Source organism: Bombyx mori, chromosome W (assembly GCF_030269925.1).
Source record: "Bombyx mori chromosome W, ASM3026992v2".
Lineage (NCBI taxonomy): Eukaryota > Metazoa > Arthropoda > Insecta > Lepidoptera > Bombycidae > Bombyx > Bombyx mori.
Genome location: NC_085135.1, coordinates 5,565,576 through 5,590,223, shown reverse-complemented (window position 1 = coordinate 5,590,223; position 24,648 = coordinate 5,565,576). Strand labels below are relative to the sequence as shown.

Genomic DNA, 24,648 nt, shown 5'->3' with positions numbered 1-24,648 from the left:
AACATTCGGACCGTCGGTCTACCGAGCAAATATCACCCGCTCGGTGGAAGATCTTCCTTTCGTCGTTAGGACTCCCAAAAAGTAATTGCTCATAAACTTATCCTCCGGCTCTGGAATGAGAACCAACAATAGGCCATGATTTGCCCATGGTATTAATTATGTCTACGAGCAACAGCGATCATCACCATTATGATTATCTTTTATTGCTTAGATGGGTGGACGAGCTCACAGCCCACCTGGTGTTAAGTGGTTACTGGAGCCCATAGACATGAACAACGTTAATACCTCCACTCACTTTGAGATATGAGTTCTAAGGTCTCAGGTATAGTTACAACGGCTGCCCCACCCTTCAAACCGAAACGCATTACTGTTTCACGGCAGAAATAAGCGAAGTGGTAGTACCTACCCGTGGGGACTCACACGCTCGACTACCTTCGGAAGGATTAAAAAAATCATATACGTTTGTGTAATCATTCGAAGCTATCACAGAACAAATCCAAATGATACGCGACCGACAAACTTTTCCCCAAGTACTAAGTCCGTACCTATTACTGTCATATCGACGCCCCCGGAGAATAAAATGGTAATATGCTATTACCACCTTTTTAATGGTTTTGTATTTTCGACATCTGTAGGTCGATATACACCTACTGATTTTTTAAAAATTTTTTTTTCGAAAAACTCGTCCAGTTGTAACAGTTTTTATTTTTATCCTCCGGAAGTCATGTAACAACTTTAACCCATAAAAACATCGTAGTCGTTCACTACGGAACGAACATATGTCTCGATAAATCGGTAAGGCGTTAGGTATACCCTTTTATTCACGTAAATAAATTGATAACTCTTTTCAATAACACGCTTTACCTAAATTAGTTCGGTAAGTTTTGAACGGTAAACGTATATTATACTGCTTTATTATTGACATAATTTTCGATACTATTTCACGTAAACACATATTACAATATTCTTTATGAATTTAAACTCAAGTATTAACGTGATACTTTTTTTTTCTCTTTCAATTAATAGAGAATCGGTTATTATTGTCTTTTTCGCTCGAATTTCGACAGGTTATTACAAGTTGCAATGAGCGGGCGATCAGACCATGCACATTATTGAATCATTGCGTTATTTGACGTCGTGTGACGCGACGGTATTCTATTGCTTACTAACATTATTTTGGTGATAATTATAAATTAACTATGGAATATCGCTATAAAGGATTACGAGCCAGAAGAATTCTTAAAATGGTAGAATGGGAAAGTGGTAAGTGGTTTTTTTCAACTAGTATATGTCGGCGCAAATATGACTATTTACCTACCTATTATAAAAATAATAATGATTCAATGTGATAATCGGATAATCTGGTCATCAACTAATTACTCTGTGTTTGTTAAGATGAAAAACTGATGTAAAAACAGTCCTGTCAAAACTTGTAAACACGCTGACGTGTACCAAGCCCTATAACGGCCGTTTTCAATAACGTATCTGAGTTTTCGGATAGATAGCTATCTCCGAATATCAGCAAGAGCGTATCTATCCTTAGTTTGCGTTTCACAATCACGGATAAGTGCTATCTCTCTTTAACCAACAGTAGATAGCTTCTTCCCTCCGATTTATCCGAGCCTCTTGATACGTTTCGTTCTACTACAAATACGAAACAACATCAGGATCAAGACTTATTTTATTTTATTCTAAATTATAACTATAATTTAACCAGCATATTGTAGACTATCATAAACACATTTGTTTATAACAAAAAGTAATAAAAACATATGTAGATTTTTTTAAATTGGACGTATTGCTATTTTTATCCTAGTCGAAATTATGAAACGAAACGTTTTGACAGTCCGTTTGCCAATAAGCAGTGATCAGTTTCTTTTGTTTGTTTTTCTATTGTTTACCTACTATATTAGATGATGACTTACCTCCAAAACGCTTTAAAACTTTCGTTTATAATTCTAAGTGTGTTTATAATTAAAGAGCTACAGTGAAATAAAATGAATTCTGTAAGTATCTATGAAGTACATTGATAATAATAATTTTACTTTGAAAACTTTGAGTTCAAGTTTAGAAAATATATCTTTTTCAGTCAAGAAACGCAGCAACCATGACAAAAGATGAGACGATGATTCTAGCAGAACTTGTGGCGGCGAAAAAACATTTGAATAATAAGGCAACAAATGCCACAAACAATAAATTGAAGCAGCAGGCTTGGCGAACCCTTGTAAATGATTTTAATTCGTCGATTCGTCGTTTCCCACGAACTCCATCGCAGCTTCGACTAAAATGGGAAAACTTAAAGAACACTACGGCAACATAAGAAACAACCTTAGTAAGGTTAGTATAATTAGTTGATTGTTTGTCTCTAATAACACATTGATAAACATGATTTTTTCTTCAGGTTACCGTAGTATTTGAAATAATTATGCTCTTTGTTACAGGCTGGAGGTGGTAAGGATTGCAGATGAAATTTTGGATAAAGCATGCACATTGTTGTAGGTCACATATAATATTTTTAACACTTTTACAGCCAAGCGGAAACAAGATGGAAGAAAAGAAATGCAAGGCTAGCATAGGGACAATGCATTAGCAGAATATCTAATAGCAAAAAAGAGACTTGACTTGGAAAATAAAGAAAAGGAGATTGTTGTAGCAAAAGTTAAGTTAGATTTAGATAATTTAAAAAATAAAAAATTACTTAAAAGGAATATTAAATTTCATTAATTAAGTAGGCAATAATAATTTTATGTTAGATAGTTTTTTAAGTATATGTACAAATTCTAAATTAAATATCTTGCATGTACTAACTACCATGTAATTATCATTTTGGAAAATAAAAAATAGTCAAATTATCTTTGGAGTTTATTTTATAAATTATCTTTGGAAGCAATTATTTATAAGTATATAGTTGTATTTCAGATGTAAGTTTTGAAAAATTGTTACGAACAATTATATTATTTTCCTGTAATGTATCTGCGACTGAAATTTCTGATTCTAATTCTTCTAAATTCATACTTCTGACGATATTATGCAGCATGGCAGCTATAATAACAGCTTGCATATTTTCTAGTTTTAATCTACTTTTCAATGATATACAGGGAGTCTTCTTTTACAAACACCAATGCATCTGAAAATTATACATTATTCGCTTAAATTATTTTACAATACAGTATAACAAGCTCTTAACTAAAAAAAAAGATTACCTCTCTATAGTATTTCTTGTTTTAATATGTGATTCATTTTAAATCGTTCCGATTGAGTATGTGGGTTAATTAATCACGTTAAAAGATAGGGTTGTGGGGATAGCCTCTATCGGCAAGCAAATAGCAATTTCCAAGTCCACCTTGTTATCAATGTTCTCTTGATATGTAGATAATTTATTATAATAGTGTCATATTAAATTCATATAAACACCTAAATATATAATATAAATAAATAAAAATATAATAATAATATATAATAATAATAATATAAATAAGGTAATATAAATAAGAAATACCTTTTCAATCGGAATGGTTAATTATAGTTGTATCATGAGCAGACCCAGGCCATCAAGCAACAACATTTTGAAACATCAATGATGCATTGCACACAAATTACACATTCAAAATACTCTTTTTCTATTTCTAAATTCCTCTCCTATATTTGAATCTGTAACACAAATATAAAATGTAGAGGTATCAGTGTGTAATAAGAATGAAGGTAAATAGCCTACTAGGTTATTGTATTAGTATATGAATGTCATTTAGGGCACCATGGGAATCCAGCAGTATTATAGAATTCCTGTTGAGTGTGAATTTGTAACACAACAAAAATTAGGTATAATTTTGCTATTGCTATAAACAAATATAAGTTGTAATAACGAGTACTTTTATGGTTAAAATTTATCTTACCTTTTTGACGTTACACTCAAATATGGTCTCATTAAATTAATCAATTCATTCACAACACCTTTGCTCAGAAATCTATAGTCAAATTCGTAATTATTGATCTTCGCCATGTAATTCAGACGATCTTTATTTTCCTAACCATATGATATCGGCCTCACTATCACTATCTGCATCACAATCCATTATCACTTGAAATAATTCCATATCACTATCATCACTGCTACAATATGCCAATATGAAGAGAAACAATTATTAAATTATAGCGATTTACTTTCGAAAGATAAACATGTAACCGGCCGATTTTGACAGATAAGCGAATGCCCATACTAGAGATAGCGCCGCCTACCGGAGAGTTACTTAAAACTCATATTGAAACAGAAGTAAGTACTATTTGTATGAGCGTTCTATCTTTAACAGGCTATCCGTCCTCCCGACGATGGATAGATAAATCCGATAGGAACTGCTGCCCGTCGATAGGTTATTGGAACGTAAGTAAGGACAAAAATATAGATTTGTCTATCTTTAGTAACCGAAACTAGGGATAGATAGGTTATTGAAAACGGCCGTAAATACGGCCGTGCTGTCTAGCGCTGATTGCCCGGGACACCAGTGCGCAGAGGATCCAAATTGGTTGTGCTGTACAATTTGTCGAACCCAAACCGTGAGAGTGTGCTATCTAGTGTAGTTGTTACGGCGCGGAGACGTTCCGGACAACAATACACAGGACCCGGGAACAGGTAAGTGGATTGACGCTTCTTCCTAACATTAGTTAAATACGGGTGGGTGTCGTCCAGCCTGTATAGCTGCGTCACCATTTTATTTAATAATAAAATCGGCGGACGTTAGCGCCAATAGGGTCTGGCCTCCCGTGTCTACTCCCAGTCCTGTCCTACCCCTCGGGGCTAGGCGGGACTGTAGCTAAACCCGGTTGCTAAGTACTTGGTTAGATTAGGGACCCCGATATCGGGAACCAGGTAAGTCTTATAGCCGATTCAGTTTTTGTTCTTTAATAAGTAGTGTAAATAAGTAGTGTAAATAGTCAAATTATTATAAATTCAATAGATTAACTTTCCACAAATTTATCAGTTACATTAAAGTCGTGTGATTGTACGAGCCAATGAGAGGCGAGTACGGCAGGAATTCGTAGTTCCATAATCACACCAAGAATTTATTTCTATCTACCCCCAAAACATTAATTTTCTTTTTCGTTATTATTTCATAGTTTCATTCTAAGTTAGTTTGCTTTTTCGAACCGACCGACGACCCACACCTTCATAAGTCTTCATTTATAATAACCACATCTATCTTGTTTAATTATATATTAGTTAGTCTAAATAATTATGTTGCAATTATATCGTTACTGGACGAATCTTCGCAATTTTAATTTATGTTCACAAAACTTTTCATTTCACTAAATTGTAAAATATTGTAGTAAATTTTAAATTTGTTTGTTTGATTTGTTTGATTTTTTTTTTTTTATTATTATCTTAGATTATTTTAGATTACTAAAAACTATATTGTTTAAGAGCATAGTTGTTATTTTGTTACCGTGCTATTGCGATTGATTCGGTCAGTGATGCTGTAATGGCATACGGATTATCCCTTTTTCTTTTTATTTCATATTATATAGCACATAGTTTATGTAAATAGAATACCAATAATAACCAGACATACTGTAAATATTTATTCATTTAAACCGGTCGCGTCGATTTCGATCACATAGTTATACCTACAAATTATAATTCAATTTAAGTTAACGGATATGACAATTTGGGACCGGACGTCGGTGGAATCTTGAGCCAAGACTTCGAAATCATGTCTGGGGGGTCATCTCCCCCCATTATCAGCACACCCGGCCCGCCCCGTAAGGGACGCCAAGTGACAGCGGGTTTATTTACCCAACACGCCCCATCTATTCGCCCGGAACTGGGCCTTGGAACGGACGAACGACCCGGGCCCTCAGTCGCGGCCCAGGGGTCTCCGGGGATCGGTCCGAAGGAAACTTCTTTTTCTCCGTTGACCGATCGCTCTGGGCCCCCTCGGCTGCGAAAGAAGGCCCGATCCGAGTCCGACCATAGCATTTCCGAAGCCCAAGATAAACGACCCCGGATTGGACCCTCGTCCAAATCGATAATCGAAGCGGATGAGGATGGAAATAGTGAGGAGACATCCTATGAGACAACGGATTCGGAATACGAGTCCGATGCAACTCACTCTTCTCACTCTTCCTCCTCGAGTAAGGAGTCCCCGCCCACCCGAAAGCCCATCCCTAGACCGAGGATGTGTGTCGAGACGGCTGTGGCTGCAGCAGCTAAGCAGCTGCGTACACCTCCTCGGTCTCCCTCCCCTCCAATCTCACCCATTCCACCAGTCCCGCGTAGAGGTGCCCCCACTACAAGCTGCACAGTGGGCAACCTTGAATCAACAAGGTACATGGACCTCGAACACTCCAAACCCACGACCGGTACAGCCGTGTCCCCGATCCCCTCAACTTCATACGCTGCTATGGCAGCAAAGCAACTGGTTCCCACCAAAAGACAATGCAAACCCCCTGCTCCAGGTAAGTCTGGTACCAGTGAGGTCCCCCGCCGTCACCCCCCTATTATGGTCGAGGCGCTTCCCAATTGGCCCCGCCATATGGCGGCCTTAAGGGAGCGCTTGGGGAGGGCCCCATCTGTGCGTCCTTACGGAACAGGGTTCCGATTTCTGCCCGCGTCGGGAGAGGAATATAGGGTTGTCCAGGCCTATCTCGCCGAGGTCTCCTCCACTGACAATGCCATTAAATGGTATTGTTACGCGTTGGAGGAGGAGATCCCGGCGAGGGTGGCTATTCGTGGACTGCCTGCCGATACCGACGTGGCGGAAATCACAAACTCCCTGAAGGAGCTAGGGTTTCCGGCTCGCTACGCGCGGTGCATACGGGCCAAGAGAGGGCGGCCAGGTTGCGTCTTTTATGTAACCTTGGACCACCTCTCGAAGGATGACCTCGCCCGCTTGTACGCGGTTGAAGAACTGATGTACTTGCCGGGGGTGTCAGTTGAGGGATGGCGTCCGAACCGAGGACCGGCGCAGTGCCATCGCTGCCAGGCCTTCGGACACGCCTCCACCAACTGCCACCGAGCGGTCCGCTGTGTGCGATGTGCGGGCGAGCACATCGTGGCGGACTGCCCGAGGCCAAGGGAGGGACCCCTCACCTGCGCCAACTGCGGGAAGGGCCACGCCGCTATTGACAAGCGGTGTGTGGTCTACCGCAGGAGGGCGCGGATGATGGGGGTCGCTATTCCTCCCCCCGTACCGCAAGCAGCGACGCGTGCCAGCCAAGCCCCTACCCCCGCTCCACGTCTCGGTCCACGCCCATCTCTGAAGGGTAAGGGCAAGGGGAAGACCTCTCAACCCCCCACTCTCCCTCCGGTTATAGAGCAACCTGCCACTGTGGAGGCCAACCCAACAGCGGCCACCCTGATGGCAGAAGCAAACCCGCAGCGAAAAGCTATAAAGCCGCGACCTGTCCCTCGTTCCAGTAATAAGGCAGCATCCAACTTACAAGCTGCCTTAACTACAACTACAACAAAAACTCAAAAAAAAAATAAGAAAAAAAAAATAAAGGCCAAAGAAAAAAAAAAAAAAAAGGAATGGAAGAAGCAGCTGCCCTGGGAGAAGGCCAAATTGAGCCAGCTACCGAACCTCCATGCCCAATGGAGACGACAGCCAGCGACCCGCTCCAGAACGCTAACATCACTCTGGGCGACTCACAGCCCCCATTACCACCCCGCCCGCAGAGAGAGCGGCGCAGTGGCCGACAGGACACGCAGCCTGCCGGCTTCGCTGCCTGGCTTCTCTCCCTGTGGGAGAAATTGTCCGAGGTGATCTCCGGAGTAATCCGAGAGATCGCCTCGGGAGCCAGTCTCTTCGGGGCCTTGCTCGCGGGGTTCTACCGGATGATTGCGCAGCTCAATGGCTAGCCAGGAGCTGCGCATCATCTATTGGAACCCCGACGGGATAGGGTCCCGGAGGTCGGAACTGATCCGACTCGCCCAGGAGTATGACCCGCAGGTTATCCTCCTGGGCGAGACCAAGCTCAAACCTCGACAAGATTTTAGGATGCCCAACTACTTCGTGTACCGACGGGACGAACTGACCTCCAGCGGGCGCCCGTTCAGGGGCACTGCGGCGCTCGTCAGGAGGGACGTGGTGCACGAGGAGCTTGAGCTACTGACCATTGCCTCTACCAGAACGGTCGGGGTGAGGGTCCACGTACCGGGGGCCGAATTGCGGATTTATGCCGCGTATCGACCCCCGGGTCCTGATTTTGTCGAGGACGATATTAGACGGGCCTTGAACCATGATCGCCATCCGGCCTTGGTGGTCGGGGACCTCAATGCGAAACATGTCGCTTGGGGCTCCCGAATCATCACGCCGTCCGGAAGGCGATTGTACGAGGATGCCGAAAGGGGGGACTACTGCGTGGTCGGCCCCAACGAACCCACACACGTTCCAACGTTGGCCCGGTACCAACCGGACGTATTGGACGTGTGTGTTCACAAGGGGCTACAGTGCCCTCTAGCGATAGAGGCACTGTACGACCTGAGTACCCCTCACCTACCGATCTTGGTCACGGTGGGTTTGGGGCTCACTCGGGTCGCGACATCCCCTCTCAGGCCTAGGGTCGACTGGCAGTCCTTTACGGGACTGCTGGCCGACCAATCCTTGTTTCAAGACCCGTCTACCCCTGATGAGGTCGACACGGCGGTTTCCCGTCTCGTCGACACCATCAGGGGAGCCCTGGACCAAGTGACGACTCTGGTACCCAGCGGGGGGCCCAGAGCGGAACTCCCGGTGCACCTCAAGACGTTAATTCGTCGGAAGAGGGCACTGAGGAGGCTCTGGGCGACATCTAGGTGTCCCAGGATTAAGCGCGAGCTCAACCGACTTGAGGGGGAGCTGGCGACTAAGATGCGGACTTACCGGGGTGATTCCTGGGAGGGGGGACTGTTGGACGCGTCCGACGACCGTACGATGGCCCCCCTTCACCGCATCTGTCGCCGGCTCACCAACAAGCCTTCCCCCACTTGCCCCTTGGAGGACGAGGGGGGAAGACGGTGTTTTACACCGTTGGCTCGTGCCGAAGTCCTGGCCAACTCGCTGGAGCGGCAGTTCACTCCTAATGTCTCTGCACCCTCGATGGCTGCATTCCATCGCGAGGTGTCAGAGGGTGTAATCCAATTCCTCAAACCGGAATCGCCGGGAGTCGAGCTGGGAGATGACGACTTAGTCACTCCCAGCGAGGTGCGCCTCCTCATCAAATTGATGAAGAGGCGCAAAGCCCCCGGCGAGGACGGTATTCCTCCCCTCGCCCTGCAAAACCTCCCTCCCTCAATCGTGTCAGCAATGACACGATTGTTTAATTCCATTCTCCGGGTAGGACACTTCCCTGGAACTTGGAAACTGGGCAAGATCATCGTCTTGCCCAAACCCGGCAAGGACAGGAGAAAGCCCTCCAGTTACCGACCGATTACCTTGCTCTCGCACGTGGGCAAGTTGTTCGAGCGGCTGCTCCTGAGGAGAATATCGCCGTATATTCTCCTCAGGCCGGAGCAATTCGGCTTTAGAAGCGGCCACTCGACGACTCTGCAACTGACCCGTGTCCTGCATCACTTGGCGGACCGGCGAAACTCGGGCCAATACACGGTCGCGGTCCTCCTCGATATCGAGAAGGCCTTCGACCGTGTGTGGCACGAGGGGCTGGTCCACAAGCTGCGGGACGCGGGCCTACCGCACGCTCACGTGCGACTGCTCGGGTCGTATCTGGAGGGCAGAACCTTCTTTGTCGCGGTCGAGGGCGCACGGTCTTCCGTGCGTCCCATTACGGCCGGAGTTCCCCAGGGTAGTGTCCTATCACCTATCCTATACGCCCTCTACACTAATGACATCCCCACCCTGGAGGGTCACCTTCGGGCGTGGGAGGAGGACGTGAAGTTGGCCTTGTTCGCTGACGACTCGGCCTACTTCTCGTCCTCCCCGTTCCCCTCTGCAGCCATCATGAGGATGCAGAGGCTTTTGGACATACTGCCCCAGTGGCTGGACCGTTGGAGAGTCGCGGTCAATGTGGGAAAGACCGCGGCCTTACTCTACGGTCCGGTCCGTATCAGAGTCGTCCCAAAGAAACTCAGCCTCCGAGGTGTGAATGTCGAGTTCAGGACCACGGTCCGGTATCTCGGATGCGACATCGACCGCTCTTTGAGCATGGTCGCGCACGTCAACCGAGTCATCGGTCAGGCTCGCGCGGCCATGTTCTTGTTCCGGCCGGTGTTTGCGTCCGGGCTTCCGACCAGGACCAAACTCGCCATTTACAAGACATACGTCCGTTCCCGCCTCACATACGCTGCTGTGGCCTGGTATCACCTGTTGTCGCCGTCCCAGCGATCTAGGTTGCAGGCCCAGCAGAGTCTTTCCCTCCGCATTATCGTCGGGGCCGGGCAGTACGTCAGAAATGACGTTATTGCCCGGGACCTAGGTGTGGAGTCGCTCGTGGAGTTTGTGACTAGGCTCGCCCGTAATATGTACGAGCGAGCCGAAAACGGGCCCCATGAGCATCTCCACAACATAGCCCCGCTGCACGCCAGACCACCGGATGGTACGGCGTTGCCGCGGGAGCTATTGGTACCCCCGACGATCGTTCGGAGATAAAGCTCCTCGCCGGCTGTGAGGCCGTAAGGGGTGCAGCCTCATTTCCACGAGGGGCTTTGACCCCACCCCCCACCCCCTTTTGGGATGGGGTGTTCTTACCCGCTACAGTCCTCCCCCCCATCAATATTGTATAACGATGGGGAGAGGGGGAGAGGACTGTAGCGTGGAGTGCGGATTCGCTCTCTCCCCCATATTAGGTTAGCTAGGTTATGTTAGGTTAAGTTAGATTAGGATTATAGGATTAGTTTAGGTGTGACGGCGCGCGCTGTCCCGGCACTCCACGGAGTGCAGGAACGGCGCGCTGCCGCCACTTAGTTGTAAGTTAGATTAAGTTAGGTGTACTTTAGGCTAAGTTAGGATAAGATAAAATTGTAAAAAAAAAAAAAAAAAATTATATATGGAGGAGAGCAGCAGCCGCCCCAGGAAGAAGGGAAGAAAGAAGAAAGAAGAAAAGAAGAGAAGAAATGAAGAAAGAAGATGAAGAAGAAGAAATGAAGAAAGAAGATGAAGAAGAAGATGATGAAGAAGTGAAGATAGTAATCGTCCCACCACTCACCTCGAGCCTGTGTACAGTCCATCCCGCAGTGCATCACCCCTGCCTAATAGGCGGGGAGCTACAAGTCCGGGTAGAGGGGTTTCCCCGAGGCCCGTTCCGCGCCCCCGCAAGGGAACGCGACGACCCCACGAGCGCTGATTCTCATTCCGATTTGAGCAACCGACGCGCGTGGACGTGCTCATTGTTCGTTCGATTGCCCGACCTCGGTTCGTGGCACATCTGGCGTCCAAGTGTTTTGTCGGAAGTGACTACCGGTGATAATAGATCATTGTTCGTGGCACATCTGTGGCCCAAGTGTTTCTCGGAATTTGTACCTGCGCCTAATTGCAAGGCATTGCCGCCCGGGAACTGTGCAGTGGTTCTATTCACTCTAATTCTATTCTATTTATTCTATTCACTAAAATTTCTAAAATTCCTAGAATCGCTTCGGCCAATTTAGTGTTACCGACGCAGGGGCCTCGCCGCAAGGCGAGCGCGTGTTTAAGTCCCGGGGCAGCCCCCCCTGGGCAGTGCGAAGAAATGGAGTTTTCTCCAACCAACACACTGCTCGCGGAATTCTTAAGCGAGAAATACCCGGCCCTCGAATCAGAATTTTTAGCTTACAAAGCTAAACGCGCCGTGAACTGTTCTGCCGTGCCCGCCGCACCCGCCGTTTCCGCCACGCCTGCCATTCCCGCGTCCCCTGCAAGCGCGCGCAAAACTCCCGCGCCGTACACCGCAGCCTCCGTCGCGCCCAGCACACCCGTGTCCCCCATACTGTCGCGAAAAACTCCCGCGTCTACCGCGGCAGCTTCCGTTCTACCTCAGCGATCGTCTGCGGCCTCCGTCGCGTCCGCCGCTCCCGCGCCTTCCTCCTCGTCCTCCGACTCTGACTCGGATATGGAGGTTGACCTCGTTCCTGCCTCCTTAACAGATGGATTCACTCTCGTGCAAAAGGGTAAGAAGCGCGCCGTGGAGTCCCGAGCTGCCGCGGCCGCTAAAATAAGCAAAGCCGCGAACGCGTCGCGCCCCCGCCCTCCGACCCCCGTCGCTCCCTGTCCCCGTGCCACGCCGTCGCCGCGCCCGGTGGCACAAACGAGAAATCAGGCCCCTCCTCCGTTGATTCTTCAAGAGAAGGCTGCTTGGGACCGTGTCTCCCTGGCCCTTAAGGCCAAGAACATAAATTTTGTCAGTGCCCGTAACCTCGCGAACGGGATACAGATAAAAGTAGCAAGCGGTAGGCAGCGGCTTGGCTCTGCCCCTGGCATTGCTGAAGTCCATGGGCGACGGTAACCACTCACCATCAGGTGGGCCGTATGCCCGTCTGCCTACAAAGGCAATAAAAAAAAAAAAAAAAAGACCATAGGGCCCTCTCAAGCTACCTCCGAAAGGAGCGTATAAGTTATCATACGTATACGCTCCAGGAGGAGCGTGAGCTCCGTGCAGTCATACGTGGCATCCCCAAGGAGTTAGATGCCGAGCTCGTAAAGGCCGACCTACTCGAACAAGGCCTACCCGTAAACTCCGTGCACGGCATGCACACAGGACGCGGGAGGGAGCCATACAATATGGTTCTCGTCGCCCTCCAGTCTACCCCCGAGGGTAAGCAAATCTTTAACGTCCGAACGGTCTGTAGGCTTTCCGGGATCACCGTGGAAACCCCTCATAAAAAAGGCACTCCGAGCCAGTGCCACAATTGTCAGTTGTACGGGCATTCTTCCCGTAATTGTCACGCGCGCCCTCGATGCGTCAAGTGTTTGGACAATCACGCCACGACTCTTTGCACTCGCGATCAAAAAACCGCGACGGAACCACCTAGCTGCGTCCTGTGCCGAACACAGGGTCACCCCGCGAATTACCGTGGATGCCCCCGAGCCCCTAAAATAAATCGCCGCGTCGCGCGCCAAAACCGCCTCCGAGCTTCCGGCCCTGACATCAAAGCCACGGCACCCTCTGTGCCGAAGGCTAAGCCTGCCTTCGTGCCGGCGCCGGTGCCCAGCGGCTCGGCCTGGGCTAAACCGTTGCCGTACACGAACACGGCTGTAGCTCCCTCCCCCGCGATTCGTCCCGCCCCCGCGATTCGTCCCGCCCCCGCGATACGTCCCTCCCCCGTGATTCGTTCCTCCCCCGCGATTCGTTCCTCCCCCGCGTCCGACAATCTCGCTCTAGCGATCGACTTTTTTCAGTCGATCAACTTTGAGCGTGTTAATGCTTTGGGTGACGCCATTCGCGCCGCCTCCACTGCACAACACTTCATCGCCGTTGTGCAAGAATACGCTGACGTATACGCGCCGTTAAATACGTACTTCCTCCCCTCGCTCCGCCGGTAATCAATGGCGTACATAAGTAGAATAAAGCCCCTATCCGTAACGATAGGATTTTTTAACGCTTACGGTCTCGCAAATCAACGTGATCAGGTTTGTGATTTTTTGCGAGACCATCAAATTGACATCTTTTTGGTGCAGGAGACCCTGCTTAAGCCCGCGCGCCGCGACCCTAAAATCGCGAACTATAACATGGTTAGGAACGACAGGCTCTCTGCTCGTGGTGGTGGTACCGTCATTTACTATAGACGAGCCCTGCACTGCGTCCCACTCGACCCCCCCGCGCTTTCTAACATCGAAGCATCAGTATGCCGAATCTCACTGACTGGACACGCGCCAATCGTTATCGCGTCCGTTTATCTTCCACCGGATAAGATCGTTCTAAGCAGTGATATCGAGGCGCTGCTCGGCATGGGAAGCTCTGTCATTCTGGCGGGCGACCTTAATTGTAAACACGTCAGGTGGAACTTGCACACCACAACCCCGAATGGCAGGCGGCTTGACGCGTTAGTCGATGATCTCGCCTTCGATATCGTCGCTCCGCTAACCCCGACTCACTACCCGCTAAATATCGCGCATCGCCCGGATATACTCGAGATAGCGTTATTAAAAAACGTAACTCTGCGCTTACACTCGATCGAAGTAGTTTCAGAGTTAGATTCAGACCATCGTCCCGTCGTTATGAAGCTCGGTCGCGCTCCCGATTCCGTTCCCGTCACGAGGACTGTGGTGGATTGGCACACGCTGGGCATCAGCCTGGCTGAATCTGATCCACCATCGCTCCCGTTTAGCCCGGACTCTACCCCGTCTCCTCAGGATACCGCTGAAGCCATAGACATCTTAACGTCACACATCACCTCGACATTAGATAGGTCATCGAAGCAAGTTGTAGCGGAGGACTTCCTTCACCGCTTCAAATTGCCCGACGATATTAGGGAACTCCTTAGAGCTAAGAACGCCTCGATCCGCGCCTACGATAGGTATCCTACCGTGGATAATCGTACTCGAATGCGTGCCCTACAACGCGACGTAAAGTCTCGCATCGCCGAAGTCCGAGATGCCAGATGGTCTGATTTCTTAGAAAGACTCGCGCCCTCCCAAAGGTCTTACTACCGCTTAGCTCGTACTCTCAAATCGGATACGGTAGTAACTATGCCCCCCCTCGTAGGCCCCTCAGGCCGACTCGCGGCGTTGGATGATGATGAAAAAGCAGAGCTGCTGGCCGATACATTGCAAACCCAGTGCACGCCCAGCACTCAATCCGTGGACCCTGTTCATGTAGAATTAGTAGACAGTGAGATAGAACGCAGAGCCTCCTTGCCACCCTCGGATGCGTTACCACCCGTCACCCCGATGGAAGTTAAAGACTTGATCAAAGACCTACGTCCTCGCAAGGCTCCCGGTTCCGACGGTATATCTAACCGCGTTATTAAACTTCTACCCGTCCAACTCATCGTGATGTTGGCATCTATTTTCAATGCCGCTATGGCGAACTGTATCTTTCCCGCGGTGTGGAAAGAAGCGGACGTTATCGGCATACATAAACCCGGTAAACCAAAAAATCATCCGACGAGTTACCGCCCGATTAGCCTCCTCATGTCTCTAGGCAAACTGTATGAGCGTCTGCTCTACAAACGCCTCAGAGACTTCGTCTCATCCAAGGGCATTCTCATCGATGAACAATTCGGATTCCGTACAAATCACTCATGCGTTCAACAGGTGCACCGCCTCACGGAGCACATTCTTGTGGGGCTCAATCGACCAAAACCGTTATACACGGGAGCTCTCTTCTTCGACGTCGCAAAAGCGTTCGACAAAGTCTGGCACAATGGTTTGATTTTCAAACTATTCAACATGGGCGTGCCGGATAGTCTCGTGTTCATCATACGGGACTTCTTGTCGAACCGCTCTTTTCGATATCGAGTCGAGGGAACCCGCTCCTCCCCACGACCTCTCACAGCTGGAGTCCCGCAAGGCTCTGTCCTCTCACCCCTCCTATTTAGCTTATTCGTTAACGATATTCCCCGGTCGCCGCCGACCCATTTAGCTTTATTCGCCGACGACACGACTGTTTACTATTCCAGTAGAAACAAGTCCCTAATCGCGAAGAAGCTTCAGAGCGCAGCCCTAGCCCTAGGACAGTGGTTCCGAAAATGGCGCATAGACATCAACCCAGCGAAAAGTACTGCGGTGCTATTTCAGAGGGGAAGCTCCACACGGATTTCCTCCCGGATTAGGAGGAGGAATCTCACACCCCCGATCACTCTCTTTAGACAACCCATACCCTGGGCCAGGAAGGTCAAGTACCTGGGCGTTACCCTGGATGCATCGATGACATTCCGCCCGCATATAAAATCAGTCCGTGACCGTGCCGCGTTTATTCTTGGTAGACTCTACCCCATGATCTGTAAGCGGAGTAAAATGTCCCTTCGGAACAAGGTGACACTTTACAAAACTTACATAAGGCCCGTCATGACTTACGCCAGTGTGGTGTTCGCTCACGCGGCCCGCACACACATTGACACCCTCCAATCTCTACAATCCCGCTTTTGCAGGTTAGCCGTCGGAGCTCCGTGGTTCGTGAGGAACGTTCACCTACACGACGACCTGGGCCTCGAATCTATCCATAAATACATGAAGTCAGCGTCGGAACGGTACTTCGATAAGGCTATGCGTCATGATAATCGCCTTATCGTTGCCGCCGCTGACTACTCCCCGAATCCTGATCACGCAGGAGCCAGTCACCGTCGACGCCCTAGACACGTCCTTACGGAACCATCAGATCCAATAACCTTTGCATTAGACGCCTTCAGCTCTAACACTAGGAGAAGGCTTAGGGACCTCGGTAACCGTACTCGTCGAACTCGACAAAGAGTTCGCCGTGCAACCTAACCCATGAATCAGCTCGCTGAGTTTCTCGCCGGATCTTCTCAGCGGGTCGCGATTCCGATCCGGTAGTAGATCCATTCGCGAAGCAGCTACTCTTGAGCTGTTAGGTCTCCTTCGGAGGCGCTCGGGTAGCTGTTAGCAAATCCCACCCCTCCTGGGTGAGCCTTTGCTCGCCCACCTGTCCTGGTGAAACTGGAAAGGCCTCCGGGCCACCAGTAATCCTTCAATCATAAAAAAAAAAAAAAAAACAGTGCCAACAGAAGAGAGCATCATAACACACATACAACTATTTCCAGCAAAAGAAGAACACCATGTCAGAAAATCTTCCAAAAGAAAGTATTTATGCGAAACTTTAAATATTTCAAAAATGTACCGATTATACACAGACTGGTTCAAAGAACAGACAGACGCACGCTATTGTGATGTGAAGATGGCTACCAAAAGACAGTATGAGAGTATCTTTAATACAAAGTTTAATTATTCTTTTTTTCATCCTAAGAAAGATTTATGTGGCACTTGTACGCTTTATGAATAAGCTGAAGGCGAGCACAAGGAATCATTAAAAGATAAATACACAAAGCATATACATAATAAAGAACGAATTCGTGAAATCAAAAATTCAGAAAAGAGTAATCTTGATTCAAACTCCACTCTAGCTATTTTTGATTTAGAAAAGGTTTTAGGCGTACCTCAATCAGAGGTAGGTAGGTAGGAGAGGTATATTTCACTATAAACGGAAGTATCCCGTTTATAACTTCACTGTTTTTGATGCTTCAAGAAAGAAAGGATACTGTTACATGTGGCATTTGCAAATTGCTAAAAGAGGATTAATAGAGATAGGTAGCTGTCTTTATAATTTCATTGAAGAACAATATCATAAACAAATAAATAAAATTTCATTTTATTCTGATGGTTGCACAGGACAGAATAAAAATAGATTCGTGTTTGCCCTTTATCTGTTTGCTGCTAATAGGTTCAAGCTAGAGATTATTCATCGTTTCTTTGAATCTGGCCATAGCCAAAATGAAGGTTATTCTATGCACGCATGCATAGAACGAGCGATGAAAAATAAACAAATTTATACACCTGATCAATTATACGGAATAGTTATGAATGCTAAGCAAACCGGTGAAAAATACCAAGTCAAGGAAATGAGACAAACTGATTTTTATGACATAATTTCATTTATTACTGGACAGAATTGGTTGAATGATGCAGAAGGTAACAAAATATATTGGTCAAAGATCAAGGAAATTAAAGTGGCCTCCACAAACCCACAATCTGTTTACTTTAAGTATGATTATGATGACGACTTTACTGAAATGAATATAGGGTTAACATCAACTAAAAACATTAGAAAACGAAAATCTGCCTCTACCGCAGCAGCTTCATCTATCGCCGATGCGGTCTTACAGCCAGCCTATGACGGTCCAGTTTCAATTTCAAAAGCTCTGCACGAAGATCTATCAAGTCTTTGTAGGATAAATGCCATACCTCTCCATTACCACAGTTTTTACAATTCGTTGAAAAGTACAAATAGTACTGAAGCCGTTTTAGGTGAGGATGACTTTGAAAGTGAGAGCAATGAAGCAGACTGATTGATTTTTTATAACTAAGACTGATTGATGCTAATCTAAATTCTAGTGATTACTGCCTATTGTAACAATTGTGATTTATCTAAATAAAGATTATGTTTATTATAATCTCTTGTTTTTTTAAAACTTATATTTGCAATGTGTACCGAGTCATTTTCTATAAAATAAATAATGTGAAAAGCGTAGAAAGGCACCCACCAATTACCCAACAGTGGTTTAACAGTAACAGTTACAGTAATTTATAATAAAAATTCATAAACATTACATAACATTACGATGTTAACGTTGAATGCATTTATACAAAAACAAAGTTGTTATATAGCTATATGAAAAAAGACAGTTGTAACTTTTACAAGAACAAAATCGTATTGGATTATTACAATTACATTTCATTCATGAAAGTACTGTAGGAAAATATCGTAATATACGGTTATGGTTTTCATTATATTACAACTTTACGAGAATAAAACGGTTATATGCCGTTACTTAGCATATACCTAAATATAAAATCAGTATTATATATTTTTTATAATAACTTCAAAAGTATACATTATATTTTATTTTTTTCTATAGCCACTTATTAAGAAAAAAATTATGAATATAATGGTATATCATATGACAATTTAGGTCGGTTACTTTATGAGTTAAAACAGAATAACAGTTTTTTGCTCGTCCTGTAAAATTTACTTTTGTCTATTACAATTTTATTCCCCGGGGGCGTCGATATGCATATGTAACGTCATCCGACATGCGTCCCGCAATAATTCAATTTAAATTCGGTCCATGGCACTCACGGGAGCGTTTCAAGCCTTATTCATTTAGCTATCGACAATTTAAAACTCTGTTAGGGCTTTTGCTGTACTAAAATTTTCCAAATGTGATTAAAGTTCTGTTAAATAAATGTAACAATGTTTTATTTTCAACGGCTGCAAACTAGAACCCTGCAGCTTCAAAAATCCCTCCTGTTTGATGGTTGTAAAAACGCGCGAGACACTAATAAGACAACGAAGGTTACAAATGCCATATACTCGTAATATAATTTAACAAAGATACTAATTTCATATGTAAAGAAAGTTCTTTATTATTTAAAAATCTTTAGTTTTTTTTTTTTGTTTTTTTTTTCAGTGGCATTCAGTGTCATGGAGTGAAGTTTGTGATTCAGTAAAAAGAGAGTTCAGTATAAGAAACAAATACTGATTTGGCTTAAAGGACTTTGTTTCCAAGCCAGTAAAATTTATAAAAAAAAAAGAGTTCAGTTTTGTGTATAGTTTAATTCTGTTTACAGTTTAATTTTTAATATTAATTTTTAAAGAAATTTAAGGGCTTTAAAGGTTGTTTTCTTATTATATCACAGAAAACACAATTAAGTACTTTATTGTTTATTCATTCTGAAGTACTCCATATCACCACTATTGTTAATTAATGCATTCTCTGTGCAACTTACCGTGACTGAAACCGAAAAGGCTCAGCGTATGTGATGAACATTAAACATTGCTGTTTTGGGATGTTCATATTTCTCGAAGCTCCAACGCAACGTCTGCCCGTCAGGTCGTTGACCCGCACATCAGCTGTTTGTTAGGTGACAAAAACATCTACCTACATGTTTATATGCAAAGACAAAACTGTTTACAACCTTTTTTCCTATTTTTTACCTTTTTTTTAAATATTATTAATAAATAAATATGAATATTGTTTACTATAATGATAATAAAAACAAGACATTCAACATAAAAGTACAAAGGGTCCTACCGTTAAAAACGATAAATTCTAGACAACCACCGAGTGAAACATCTAAGGATACATAATATTAAATGCGGTTTACTTACTATCGCCGTGTACTATAATGTTAATAGAAAAATAAGAAATGTAATAAATAAAATGAATTTAAGCCTTGATGAATCTGTTATTAAGGTCGAATTTCGAATCGCATATTTATTCAATGTTATTTACTAGTACTACCTTCAAATGTTTTTTTTTTCTCTACCTATGCTCTGTATGCTTAGTGTGAGTTTTTTAACGTTCTCGATAGCGTAAAAGTTAGCTCATATTTGTATGGAATGGGATCGTTTGCCGCTAGGGGCGCTGTTCCAACTGCATACAAAATTGGGTTTACTTTTACGCTATCGAGAACGTTAAGAAACTCGCACTAAGCACACCGGTAGCCTAAGAAGCTATTCCAGCTACGCTCTGTCTGCCCTAATAAGAGCAGTGCTTCGCAGAATCTACCACCAGATCGGAATCGCAACCCACTGAGACGATCCGGCAAGAAACTCAGTGGATTAGCTACTTGGCACGTCAAACGCTTCGTCGTAATCTACAAGCTCGACGAGGAGTATACACGTAATTTTCCTGAACAATTTTGCTTAATACTGGTATTTCATTTGACATAAAATGACTACATTATATTAATAGATGAAAAAATAAAAAATTCGCATAGCATTATAGGACGCATTAAAATATTAAGAACTAGGTGTTGTGCCAGCAAAGTTAAATTTCGCAATCGAAAAACTACTCTACTGCTACTAATTTAACTAACTAACACTTTTTTATCCGATTTCCACCCACCTTGAGATATAAGTTCTAAGGTCTCAGTAGTATAGTTACAACGGCTGCCCCACCCTTCAAACCGAAACGTATTACTGCTTCACGGCAGAAACAGGCAGTGCGGTGGTACCGATCCGCGCGGACTCACAAGAGGTCCTACCACCAGTAGTATGTTCACCGATTTCTTCGTCATTCGTGAATCGATTTTGAACACAAACTATCGTTACAATGACTTCCATCTAGTGAGAGTAACTCATGCCACCTATATCGAGTGACGATAACCCAATTCAAGTGCCACCTCCATCGAGTAGCTCTTGACTACTTATTGCCTCCATCCGGCAAATAAGTGGGACCTCCATCCGGTACCCAACTTCAACACAAAACACTTATGCCTCCATCCGGCACGCAAGTGGAACTTCCATCCAGTACCCACTTCAACCATAAAACACATCGCAATGCCTCCATCCGGCAATAAAACGAACACATCACCTAAATCGAGCGATGTGTTCAATTACCAGTCATAAATGACACCGAATACTGTTCTTTACTAATCACACAAAATAGGACAACAAAATCCTTACTTTATCAGTCAGTTGTATCGTGGTCATTTGATCCTACATCTTCTACATCACTAGTGTCAACAAAATCGTATAGAACGCTCCTGGCCTGGCTGCCGGCGCAGCTAGTGACATTGCCACCCACATTATCATTAAAACAAATGATAAAACCAATACACATCACTTCACAATATAGAGTCAAGGTCATTACTAGACCAACACAACAATAGTCTCCATTGAGACCCAGGTCTCCGCTGTACCAATCGATGGAGATACTCTCACCTCACTGATCAGTCTCGTCAGTAGCACTATATGTAATCATAGGTTCTATTACCAGTTAAAGCAGGTTCTATAACCAGTTAAAGCCATGTATCTTCATTTCAACAAAATTCAACATCAAATTTTCTGGTCATCAAATTTTCCAATGTTCTGGTCTCGTCAAAGTTAATCTCTTACTTTCGGTATCATTTTAAGTAAAAACCTTTAGGGATATGGCACGCGAACTATTAAGAATTTGAAGGGGCTCGCCTCTGTTATTCTTATGGTAGAACTATTTTAAAAATATGTACTAGCACTTCTTGTCAAGAACAATTCCATGAGCTCATCGCGAGCTTGGTCATCAATAACGCAAGTGTGGGCTTCGAATAAGGACACACTAGATTTAAGTGCTTATTTCGTTGAATGCTCAATCTCACTGAACCGATTAAAACAACTATCGGGTAGTACATGACATAAAAATGAGTAAGCATCGCAAAGGATTTGTTCCGTAAAGTTTTGGTCAAAACAACAGACTCTTTATGAGAACCTTCGCATAAAATTCCTGAATTATGAAGCTACTACTAATAGATTTCTCGACAAGAGAACATTCGGCATCAGATTCCAAATAAAAATAATACGACTCACCAAATTGTTCTTATTTACCAAAATTGCCCGATATTACGCAGGTACCGGCACGTCGCTCCGCTCGGCCGGTGAATAGTTGACCCATCGAGCGCCGACAGACGGCGTTTGCGTCCCATATCTCGTATTGGCTGCAGCAATCACGTGTCGATTGCGACACGACCTTCCTGATTGTACACGTCCTCGTGTGATGGTTAACCTACAATCAAAAACATCCACGAGAACACTTGTTCCGCTCGATCACTCCTGACTACACTTTACGACTTATCGGAAAATTTAAAGTCATCAAAGCTTTAAACTGTTTTAATAACATTTTAACCAAATCAAACAATAGGGTATACAAAGTTCACTATTCAGCAGCCAGAGCACGTACCACAGTCGTTCATCAAACTTCAAATTTACTCTGTACAAATCAGGTATAGCTTACAGGAACTCAGATCAAAGAAAACTTCCGAGTAAAAATATCTAACGCCACGGCTCTCCAGCCGACCAGCAATCGCAATTGCCCTCGTGATGCGCATCCACAGCGTGGATCGCCCGTGTGCATCACCCGCTGACTACACACGATGGTCTTTACAGACCCCGACCTCCGCCAGAGCCAAACGCGCACCGCGCACCCACGGACTACTTGAGTTGCCTCAAGAGACACCGATTTCTACCGGGCTACGACTACGTAATAGCTACTGGTACGGTCGAACACAATACGGCCGATAGACTATCCTTACTCGAGTTTTCACCACAATTTAAGCTTGCTCTTCATCATCATCATTTACATCAACCTCGACTGGTATGTGACCTGCTGGCATTTTTCTTAGCCTATCGTGTGGGTATTTGTAAGTACGTTTTGAATTTAAAGCTTTCAATGTGTAACGGTCACATTCCAATACTTCAACTACTTTAAACGGCCCTTTAAACTTCGGATCTAATTTCGTTTGATTACGCTCTTCGTTTTAATGTATGGACGAGCTCACAGCCCACCTGGTGTTAAGTGGTTACTGGAACCCATAGACATCCACAACGTAAACGCGCCACACACCTTGAGATAGAAGTTCTAAGGTCTCAGTATAGTTACAACCGCTGCCCCACCCTTCAAACCGAAATACACCACTGCTTCACGACAGAAATAGGCAGGGTGATGGTACCCGTGCGGTCGATGGCACTATACGGAGCACCCGTCTGGTGCCACGTCCTTACCCACGAGAACGTCGCCGCGCTGCGACGCCGGCAGCGCGCGATCGCAGTCAGAGTCATTCAAGGATACCTCACAGTCTCCTACGAGGCGGCGCGCCCTAACGTAAGTGCAGCCGGAGCGCGGGGGCTCCAATCTCGGCAGTCCGTGCTGGAGGCGTGGTCTCGTCGTTTGGCGGACCCGTCGGCCGGCCTCCGTACCGTCGAGGCGATCTGCCCGGTTCTCGCGACCTGGTTGGACCGCGACCGCGGAAGTCTCACCTCCGGCTACCTGTACAGACTCCCAAGACATCTTACCACCAGCCACCACGCAAACTACAATTTTGCGGGTTCCACCTGTACAACACGCTGCGGAAGTCAACCGCGAACACTTGTCAAGCACGCACAAGCACGCACTTCACCGGAAAAACTGGCATCCGCCAGCGGGACCCAAACACCGCCGCATTGCCAGACACGAACGCATCGGACGTCTTATCTTACAGGTCACGACGACTTCAAATGTGTCAATTTTCTTCCCCACGGAAACTTGCTTGCTTTCTTGTTTGCTTGCTTGCTGGAGCCCGAGGCAGTCATCGAACGTGTAGTGTTATTGGTATTAAATCCAGCAGATTCTAAAGTTTCAGCGACAATTCACCGTCTCATGTCTTGGTTTACTGCACTAGTGGCATGTAATTGTAGCAGAAGTCAGCGGCTTAAAATAATTCTTGTCGGAACTACCCACTCGTCATGACAGATCCATTATTGCGATCGAACTTTCACTTGAGACTTGCACTTGCCTTAATTTCTTGCAATAGCATGTTACGTGTTGTATTTCCGCTAGTAAATGCCGACGTAAATGTAAATGTACGTAAATGTAAAAAGTAAATGTCGACGAAGTCGACAGTCAAACTGGGCTACATGAGCCAGAACGTAAGATGTGACGATTTCTTCGTGGCTCAGATCTTCCATAGAGGTAACAGAGACGTTATTACACGACTTGCGTATGCTGCAATGACTTCTGATGTTGACTCACATCAGGGATGGCTGAGCGGTAGTTTCCGTCATCACTCGTATTCGATTGAACTCAGTTTAGTCAATAAAACTTTCCAATAATAATTATTGAAACTCAACACACACAACTTTCACAATGACAGGGTAAACCGACAGTTTCGTTCCACATACCGACTGACCGACTGACCGACTGACCGACTGACCGACTGACCGACTGACCGACTGACCGACTGACCGACTGACCGACTGACCGACTGACCGACTGACCGACTGACCGACTGACCGACTGACCGACTGACCGACTGACCGACTGACCGACTGACCGACTGACCGACTGACCGACTGACCGACTGACCGACTGACCGACTGACCGACTGACCGACTGACCGACTGACCGACTGACCGACTGACCGACTGACCGACTGACCGACTGACCGACTGACCGACTGACCGACTGACCGACTGACCGACTGACCGACTGACCGACTGACCGACTGACCGACTGACCGACTGACCGACTGACCGACTGACCGACTGACCGACTGACCG

General features: G+C 45.8%; 1 protein-coding gene and 2 long non-coding RNA genes across 4 annotated transcripts in view; 2 read left to right on the top strand and 1 right to left on the bottom strand.

Annotated features, from left to right (window-relative positions):
* LOC134201789 (uncharacterized) overlaps positions 1 to 24,648 on the top strand; it is a 587,988-nt gene that overhangs the window by 463,244 nt on the left and 100,096 nt on the right. The window lies entirely within an intron of this gene.
* LOC134201816 (uncharacterized) lies at positions 1,469 to 2,852 on the top strand. Its single transcript, XR_009977073.1, has 2 exons — positions 1,469 to 2,337; positions 2,442 to 2,852. It is a non-coding gene; the product is annotated as an uncharacterized LOC134201816 (long non-coding RNA).
* Positions 2,855 to 4,284, bottom strand: LOC134201817 (uncharacterized). The gene is made up of 3 exons (XR_009977074.1): positions 3,894 to 4,284; positions 3,500 to 3,651; positions 2,855 to 3,127 (listed from the first exon to the last, which is right to left on the bottom strand). It is a non-coding gene; the product is annotated as an uncharacterized LOC134201817 (long non-coding RNA).